This window comes from Pteropus medius, unplaced genomic scaffold (genome assembly GCF_902729225.1).
Source record: "Pteropus medius unplaced genomic scaffold, Ma_sr-lr_union100, whole genome shotgun sequence".
Lineage (NCBI taxonomy): Eukaryota > Metazoa > Chordata > Mammalia > Chiroptera > Pteropodidae > Pteropus > Pteropus medius.
The window spans coordinates 28,444,946-28,455,146 of record NW_024340696.1 but is presented as its reverse complement, the minus strand read 5'-3'; the positions used below and the strand labels follow the sequence as shown (position 1 = coordinate 28,455,146).

The following is a 10,201-nucleotide window of genomic DNA, read 5'->3' as shown; positions in this document are numbered from 1 at the left end:
TTTGATTAATTGATGATAGCCACTCTGACAGGTGTGAGGTGATATCTCATTGTGGTTTTAATTTGCATTTCTCTGATGATTAGCGACCTTGAGCATCTTTTCATATGTCTATTAGCCATCTGTATTTCCTCTTTGGAGAAGTATCTGTTCAGGTCTTCTGCCCATTTTTTAAATTGGATTGTTTGTTTTTTTGTTGTTGAGTTGTATAAGTTCTTTATATATTTTGGATATTAATCCTTTATCAGATGTATCGTTAGCAAATATCTTCTCCCAAACAGTTAGTTGTCTTTATGTTTTGTTGATGGTTTCCTTTGCTGTTCAAAAACTTTTTAGTTTGATGTAGTCCCATTTGTTTATTTTTTCTTTTGTTTCCCTTGCCTGGGGAGATATATCCAAAAAGAAATTACTGTTAGTAATATCAGAGAGTTTACCGCCTATGTTTTCTTCTAGAAGTTCTATGGTTTCAGGTCTCACAATTTAAGTCTTCAATCCATTTTGAGTCTATTCTTACATATGGTGTAAAGAGGTGGCCCAGCTTCTTTTTTTGCATATATCTGTCCAATTTTCCCAAGACCATTTATTGAAGAGACTGTCCTTACCCCATTGTATATTCTTACCTCCTTTGTCAGAAAGAGAATTTTTTTGACTCACTATGGGAAAAGTCCAGTGGGGGAGCTATCTGCATGCATGATGGGATCCAGAGAGACAAACAACATCATCAGGTTTCCCTTTGTCATTCTCCAGCTCTCCTCCTCTCTGCCCTTCTCCATTTCTTTGTGTAGATTTCAACCCCCAAAGAAGGGAGAAACCCACTCTCTCCCACATCTACAAGTCAAATTTGAGAAAGCTGGGGGTAAATGTGGGGGAGAGTAGAATGCTGATTGGCTGGCCTGTGGCAGTCACCAAGGGAAGCCCAATAGGACCTCAGGAAGTGGGGGACATATACCTTTCTTGGAAAGGGATTTTGAATAGACAAATAACATTTAGAAGCTTTTAACAGCATGCCTACCCCATAAGCGCTTACTAAAAGCTAATGCTGTGAAGATAGGCCGAGAAGGATAAATTAGGGCCATGATGATTGGAGCCTTGAATTCTAGGCTAAGAGTTTTGAACTAAGAGTTTTAGTTAATGGGCACCGGGGAACAGCTGAAGGCTTTGTCCGATGTGGTGAGCAAAGTTTGTTTTAGAAAGATTAGTCTGGTAATGGGGGTGTGACAGAGGGTGAAGGAGCGGGGAAAGTTTGTGGTAGGAAGGTCGGCTGGGAGGCTGATTTTTCAGGAGCTCAGTGTTCAAGTTCCAGGTTAAAGAGGTGATAGTAGAAATAGAATGAAGGGGATTCCCACTCGAATGGTAGAGAAGGAAGAATGGCAGGCCTTGGCAACTGGCTGCCTGGGGAGGACATATAAATATGAAGAGGTGATGAGTCCATTGGGTTACAAGCCTGGGTGACTCAGAGGATCGTGGTCTGGCCATTGGGGCCTCTCTCTTTCCTCCCTCTTTTCATCTTCCCTTTCCCTCCCCACTCTCTTTTGGAAATAATGCAAGTTTCTCTCATCCCAGACAACATATCTTTCTCTGGGGCATTGCTCTTGCACACCCATCCAGGGCTCTACCTGGAGCAACTTTAAAATGATTGGTTCATAAACAAATGCAATATGTTAAGATTTTAGTGAATGAAATGTTTTCCCTCTTACTATAAAAGAAAAACAAATAGGGGATTTGCAGAATGAACAAAAGACTTGAGATAACTGCTGGTCTCTTTTAAGAGTATGAAATGAATAAAAGTTTTGGCTAGGAACTTTGAGTGTTAGATCTGTGTTAGAAGTGTAAAGAATTAGAAAATGGATTTTGCTAACTTCAGGAGAGAGGTGCAAGGTAGGTGTGTGTCCATGCGCGTGTGCGTGTGCATGTGTCTGTGTTTATATTTACAGTTCTGTGAGTGAGTTGAAGAATGACTAACACCTTGGAAGCAGCTGCATGTCACAGTGATAATGACCAAAGTATCAAAGTAGTCAAAAAAATGAAGTGAGTCTGAAGAAGGATAGAAGGAAATTTTCTAGTTCTGCTTCCAAATTGTATTTCTTATGGGGTCAGGATGTTAAGAGGAGGGCTGCAGAATGAGGTGCACTGAAGTCGCCTGGAAGCAACCTGTCCCCGTTCCAGGGAGCCTTCACCCTTAGCAACAACCTGCCCAGGCAGTAGCCATGATAGGTTTCTTTTTCAAGCAATAATGAAAATTTGCCTTGTCTTTCACCTCTGTGACTTGGGTGTATTACTGAGTCTTGTGAAAACTTCAAGAGGGATTCCATCTTCCTACTCCATAATATGAGAAGTAAAACTAAATATAAAACACCCGAAGAAGGTATAGCCTGTTACTTGCCCAACATTGCCCAACTTCTTTCATAATATAACTCCCTGAATAAAGACCACACAAGGATGGCAGAGCAGCCAGTTAGGAGCCTACGACTCCCCCAAATCTTGTGCAGACCTGAATCAGGCAATAACAAATGATGTTATCCAAAAGATCCTCCTGCCCAGAAGTTTCTGCCTATCTGCTGCAGACAACTGTTATAGCACATTAAGATTCCTGCTTGTAGGATGAAGTCTTTTCTCTCGAGAGCACTGGCTTCCCTTTCATTATACCAGACACCTACTCATCCTTCCTAGTTCAGCCTCAATGATGCGCCTTTCCCGTGAAGCTTGCTCTGATCCCCGCTTCCATCTTCTTGTTTCCATCTCTCTCCAGCAGGGAACTGGCCATGCTGCTCTCTTAAGTACTCATCTTCTCCGCAAGAGGGCAGAAACCTCATCCTTTTGATTTCGCATCCCCAGCACCATCCCCTGCAGTTAGTGCTCAATGAATGAAGAAATGAGGATGATGTAGATGAAAGGTCACCGAACTTGGAGTTAAGCGATCATGCTAAACAGTCTCTTTGGGGTCTTGGGCAAGAGACTCAACTTCGTTGAGCCTCAGTTTCCTTATCTGACAAGTTAGAAGAGCAATACCCCTTGCCCCTCTCACCCATCCCAGGTTTATCAAGTGAAATAAGGTATTTGAAAATCTTTTAGCCAGAACAGAGCCCTGAAGGAAGGAAATTTAAGGACACACTGGTCCAGCTCATTCATTTTACAAGAGATAAAACTGAAACGCAGATGTTTCTTTTTTATTAAAATTCACCATTCTTAGTCCCAGTCCTGCAGAAGCTTGTAGAGTCTGACCTGGAAGTAGGAATCTATTAAGTTCATTTTCCTCAGGAGTTAATAATGGTTGTTGAGAGTGTGGGAGTATCTCTCCTAGAAATATTTGCATTTAAGAGATGCACAGTAGTGGGATTTTTTTCAGGTGTCAGAGCAGACTAGTAGAGAAGCATTTTGGATGGGACAGTTTCCAAGTCTTTCCCAATTTGCATGGTATAAATGGTTGTCTCTCTGGATACTATATCTTGCATTGATTACTGGAGAAAAACTATATTAATGTTGATCTCCCACAAGTGCCCCATACCCTAAAATCTGGAAGATTCACCTTTTTTAAATATGAAAACTAGAATGTTCATAAGTCACAAAAGCAGTAACATCTTAAATGAGATGAAAAAATAATCAACACATTGGAAAGAATCTTTAAATAAATGAAGGAATCAAAGGCCCACCCTAGCAAATTCTGTGAACTTGAGTAATTCAGGTTTTCTGAGCATTTCCCTACTCCAACATTTCGATACGTGTGTGTGTGTGTGTGTGCGCGCGCGTGTGTGTGTACACAGATCAAAATTCAAAAGGTACTGTGGTATTATAGAAAATGTATATTTGGTTTTTGTGTCTCTTTTGTTAAAGTTCTATTTCCACAAATATCAGAGACATAGCAAATAGATAATTATTCTAAATCAGTGGGTCAGTAGCCAAAGTTTAGGTCATGGATTTGTTCTATAAACATATTTTGCTGTTTTGTAATGGTATTTCTATATAGGGTCCTTTGAGTTTATGATTTAACTCCTCCATGGAACTTGGACTCCTCCATGAAACTTTTGTGTATGGTCAAATAAAAAGAGAATATAATCATTTTGGAAAGAATCATTACCCGAAGCCAACTTCCTCTGGACTTTTCAGTTACAATATTTCTCTTAATTGTTTAAGCAACTTTAAGTTATTTGCAAGATAGAATACTAATTCACACAAAGATGTGTGGAAAACTGATAATAAGCTTAAAGAATGGATAGACCTCTGCTCATGAAGAAAAGCACTCGAAGATTTATCTCATCTTGCAAAATATAGAATGATTCATGCAATCACAATGAAATTCCCTCCAAGAGCAGAAGGAACTTAAAGTCACTTAATTTTTCACACCGTGTGACAAATATAATTGAAACACACAGGTTATGTGGCATAATAAAAACATTTCTAAGGTCAGAACAATAACCCAAAAATATTATTATTGCCTTTACCAAGTATTTAGTGATTAGCCCTTAATGGGAAATGGTTACACGGCTGCTTTGATGTGGTTGCTTAGAATTAATCATTGCCTAATACTGCTTTTTTTCCCCAGTAGAATTAAGAAATAGTCAATCTACATAAAGGTGCAAAAAAAAAAAAAAGATGGGGAGAAGTTCAATTGACTAAAAACTTTCTTTACTTAAAATCCATTAATAAGGGCATTTGAAAGCAGCAAGCAAATCATAACATACAACAAGCATTAGGTAATGTGGCTTAGAGACATAAATGTGCTATGGAAAAACAAGAGTTCTGAGACAGAAAATCCTCTACAACTTTTCACAGTATGGGGAAACAAATGGTCATTTTGAAAGTGTGTGAGCTTTGTGTGGTTCTGTTTGGAATAATAAAAGAAAGGGGCCAAAACGGTAATTGCAGAATACGATTTCGAACAGAATCCTACTGAGATTCATGGTTTAGTCACTGCCAGCAAAAGAGCAGAGAAGGCAAAGTACACCAAGTTTTAGCATGTCTTTTACAGTCGTGGTTTATTTAATGATGACCTTCTTGGATTTACCTAGAACCATAAAAGAAGAAAGGGGCAGGGTGACTTGAGAGGCTTACAAAAACTGCGAATATTTGGGGTGGATTTTCTTTACAACAATTTGACCAAACAACATTTCCATATCGTAATGGAAAACTAGGTTCCAGGGCAGAATCATGGTACTGTGCCTTGGAGAGCACTTCATCCAGGATGCACTTTGCACATAAATTAAGACCACAGAGTCAGTTGGTGGGTAGCACCTAACTCTTCATAACTTAGGTAGAAAAGAGAGTTAAGCTTAAAGAGGAATGTTTGTGTCTGTTACAAGTTGTAAAATTTATACCTCCCATCCCACTGCAAATTCATTCATCAGTTCTCACACCCTTCCTTCCCTCCACCTCCTCTCATCAGATACCCAAGGATACCCTTTTTTCCCCAGTCATTTCAATTACAAAATGGAGACTTACTCTCACAGAGAAGTATACCTCCATAGGTTATATGATCCATGAGGGATTTCACCTATCATCACATTGGAACCTCATAGCCACTAGGCTCTCAGTCAATGTTTGTTGAATGAATGCAATGCCACAAAAGGTAACTGAATTGCTCAGTAAAGGCTCCATCCTCACCCCCCTTGCTCAATTGGCCTTAAACTTCTTTGATTATCTAAGACAGCTTACCAGTCCGCCTGCCAGTAGGCATAATGATCTTTACTTGCCAATTCATTTCTCTTTTATGGCACAACCAGCTGTCCTCCATTATAGGCAAAACTTCTCACCCCTTGCGTGACAGCCTACAACCAATCACTCCCTCGGTTTCAGCTGACTCTTATCTTACAGCACTGAGAACATTGTAGATAAAAATTGGCAGAGAACTTACATACATTCCCAGCATCACACATAACCACTCTCCTGCCTTTATGCCTGCATTCTCTGCTTTCCCACTGCTATAAAGGACAAATTCTTTGTTCTCCTAACTCAGGCCAGCTCTGCAACTTGTGTGCTGGGTCCCCATTTCCTCTGTCAACTCAAAGACATCATTCATGCAGTTACCTCCCTCCCCTCCCCACCCCCACATTCCCCTCTCTACTTGGGATCTTTCATCTGCATACAAGGATGTCATGATATCTTGATCTTAGCATCCTCACTTAATTGGACATTCCTTCAGCTACTGTCCTTTGCTTTCCTGGTCCCTTTTAAAGCAAAACTCCTGAAAAGAGTTATAATTATAATCAGTTTCTAGTTTCTCTCCTCCCATTCACAGGCTTTTGCCGACACCAGTGAGCTTCACATTGTCAATTCCTACAGTCAATTATAAGTCATCAGCATTTAACAAACTGGAAGCCAGGCCTTCACATTCCCCTGGATTCCTCCTGTTTCAGTGGTGATTCCTTCTCAGGGTCCTTTACTGGATCTTCTTCCTCTTCCCAATTTCTAACTGTTGGAATGCTCTAAGAGTCTGTGGGCCTCTTCTCACTCTGCACTCACTATCTTATGGGTCTCATAGTTTTAAATATCATGCTTATGAATACCATCTCTACACTAATGGCTCCCAAATTGGTATCTCCAGCCCCGAGCTTTTCCCTGAACTCCAATTTCTTGAGATTTCCACCGGGAAGTCTAATGGGCATTTATCCTTAATACTTCCAAAACAGATTTTAAAATACTGATCTTCTCCCCAAACGGGCTAACCTCCAGCGTTCTATATCTTAGTGAATAATATCTTCAATCTCTTAGATTTTTAGATCTCAAACTTTGGGATCTTCTTTGCCTCTCCTTTTCCTCTCACATGCTACATCTAAGCATCAGCAAATCATGTTACTTTTACCTCCAAAATGTACCCTATTCCAACCACTTGTCATCACCATCCTTGCCACCACTCTCTGGTCCAAACTACGTAATAACTCAGCCATAAAATGTCTCTCTGCTTTTGTTCTTGCTTCCTAACTCCAAGTCTATTCTCAACACACAGCCAGAGTAATCCTTTGAAAATAAGAGAACCCCTACCTTAAAGAAACTCACAAGGAGACACGTTCTAGAAATTTTATTGTTTGTAATAGAGAAAATTTGGAAATAATCCGTCAAGGGACGAATAATTCGTGGCACATTCCTGCAGTGGAGTACTATTGAACAGGAGGAAAATGAGGTTGATCCATGTAGGAAGAATAGGAAGATCTTAAAAACATTTTGCTGTATGAAAATAGCAATTTAGGAAAGTGGTTGAATAAATTATGATGCATCTAAACAATGATAACGAGTAGATAGAACAATATGTACTAAATGGAAAGAAGTTCAAGATACATTGTGAAAAACCTAGTAGCAATATCTTTTTCATCTAATTCAAATGTCTTTTAATAAAAGAAATACACGTATGTGCTTAAATATATACAGAATATCTCTGGAAAGATACACAAGAAACTGATTAATTGTTTTCTCCTGGGGAATAGAACATGAGGGTTAGGAAGAAGGTGATGTTTATTTTTCACTTCACATTCTTGGGTGCTGCAGAATTTTTATTATAAGCCTGCATGTGTGTGTGCACATACACAGAGATACACACATACACATGTATATATGTTTTATTATGGCACTTTAAGGTCAATTGGTGGGTTTATGTCTTTGTTTTACATATTGAACTTCATCTGGAGTTTTTATTGGTAGAAGAGTAAGGTAAGGATACATTCTTCCAAATGACTGGCAGTTGTCCCAACCCCATGTACTTACTAATCCATTTTTTCTGCACTGATTCAAATGCCACCTTTATCACAACTGCATTTCTATTGCTACTATGTTCATTATTATCTTCATCAGCATTTTTTTTATTCTGAAAGTGTTTAACCATTGGAAGATGAATTTTTCCAGAGAGACCACCAGAATGCTAAAACAGGAAGCCCCAGACGTCAGCCAGAGCAGCCAACACACAGCTGCTGGGATTGCCCAGCAGAAGACAGGAGTGTAATCAACACAAGTATCAGCCTTTCTATTTCCTGTGGTCTTCCCTGCCACATACAAATTTTTATACAAGGATGCAAGCCCTTACAACTGCAATGCCTAGACTTATATTGTGAGGCTGACAACAGCCATGAGAAGGCCACTAATCTCTCTCAAATATCCCAAGGAGGGGTGGGGTCCATGGCCTTAATAGGTGATTTTCACCTAGCGCTCTGATGTCCAGTGCAGTGGAAGGACAAGATTTGGCATCAGGCTCAAGCCTCCTTGTGGCTATTTACCCATTTAAGTGACCTTGAGCAGGATGCTGCAGTTTACCTAAGAATAGAAATTCTACTTCTCAGAGTAAAGGTTCAGCTGAGGCCATTTACGTAAACTGCTCTGTTTTTTTAAGGAAAAGGCCAATATTACGCTCAAAGGTCTTTACAGTTCGGGACATATTTTTATTAAAACAACTTAATACATAATTGATGCAGTGTATACACATTATGTACCTTGATTTTGCTCGATATTTTTTTATAATATCGAGGGAGAATTCTTTGAACTAGTAATTTAGATGAGTTTAAAAAACATGCTGATGTGCCTTGAACCACCACTTCTCCCATTTTTGTCTAAGATCTTCCAAAGCCAGAGACTACCCTCAGCTCCTAAATGCCACCCACAGTTTCTTACCATGTGAGATTTGCCAACAGGACCACTTGCTTCCTCAAAACCAGAAAGTATTTGCTTTGGCAGCACATATACTAAAATTGGAACCATACAGAGGAGATTAGCATGGCCCCTGCGCAAGGATGACATGCAAATTCATGAAGCATTCCATATTTTTCAACATTGTATTGGAAGTCTTAGCCACAGCTGTAAGAAAAGAAAGAGAAATAGAAGGCATCTGAATTGAAAAGGAAGTAAAACTCTCGTTATTTGCCAATGACATGATACTATATATAGAGAACCCTGAAGATTCCATACACACACACAAAAAAAGCCTGTTAGAACTGATCAATGAATTCAGTAAAGTTGCAGATTACAAAATAAATATTCAGAAGTCAGTGGCATTTTTATACACCAATGATGAACTTTCAGGAAGAGAAATTAGGAAAACAATCCTATTAACAATTATGTTGAATACTATAAAATACCTGGGAATCAAATTAATGAAGAAGGTAGAAGACCTGTTTTCAGAAAATTATGTCATTGAAAAAAGAAATTGAAGAAGATACAAATAAATAGAAGCATATACCCTGTTCATGGGTAGGAAGAATAAACATTGTTAAAATGGCCATACTACTCAAAGCGATCTATAGATTCAATGCAATCCCTATCAAAATACCAATGGTATTTTTCAGAGATCTAGAACAAATAATCCTAAAGTTTATATGGAGCCATAAAAAAAAACAAAACAAATAGCAACGGCAATCTTGAGAAAAAAGAACAAAGTTGGAGGTATCACACTTCCTGATATCAAACTATTCTACAAGGCTACAGTAATCAAAACAGCATGGTATTGGCATAAAAACAGATACATTGATCAATGGAACAGAAAGAGAGCCCAGAAATAAACCCATGCCTATACACTCACTTAATATATGACAAAGGAGATAAGAATATACAATGGGGTAAAGATAGTCTCTTCAATAAATGGTGTTGGGAAAATTGGACAGATACATGCAAAAAAAGAAGCTGGGCCACCTTTTTACACCATATGTAAGAATAGACTCAAAATAGATTAAAGACTTAAATTGTGAGACCTGAAACCATAGAACTTCTAGAAGATATTACTAACAGTAATTTCTTTTTGGATCTATCTCCCCAGGCAAGGGAAACAAAAGAAAAAATAAACAAATGGGACTATATCAAACTAAAAAGTTTTTGAACAGCAAAGGAAACCATCAACAACACATAAAGACAACCAACTGTTTGGGAGAAGATATTTGCTAACGATACATCTGATAAAGGATTAATATCCAAAATATATAAAGAACTTATACAACTCAACAACAAAAAAATGAAATCCTACCATTTGCAATGACATGGATGACCTAGAGGTTATTATGCTGAGTGAAATAAATTAGAAAGATAAATACTATATGATTTCACTTATATGCGGTATCTAAGGAACAAAAAGAATAAACTAAGAAAAAACAGACTCACAAATATAGTGGACAATTTGGTGATGGACAGAGGGGAGAAGGGTTGGGGGGCTGGGAGAATGGGGTGAAGGTTTAAAGAAGTACAAATTAGTAGCTGATAGTTGGTCATGGGGATGGGGAACACGGCATAGGGAATGCAG

The 10,201-nt window shown here is 38.7% G+C and overlaps 1 non-coding gene across 1 annotated transcript; it reads left to right on the top strand.

Annotated features, from left to right (window-relative positions):
• Positions 1 to 8,637: 8,637 nt before the first annotated feature.
• LOC120610718 (U6 spliceosomal RNA) lies at positions 8,638 to 8,740 on the top strand. The gene has a single exon (XR_005654987.1). It is a non-coding gene; the product is annotated as a U6 spliceosomal RNA (small nuclear RNA).
• Positions 8,741 to 10,201: the final 1,461 nt, after the last annotated feature.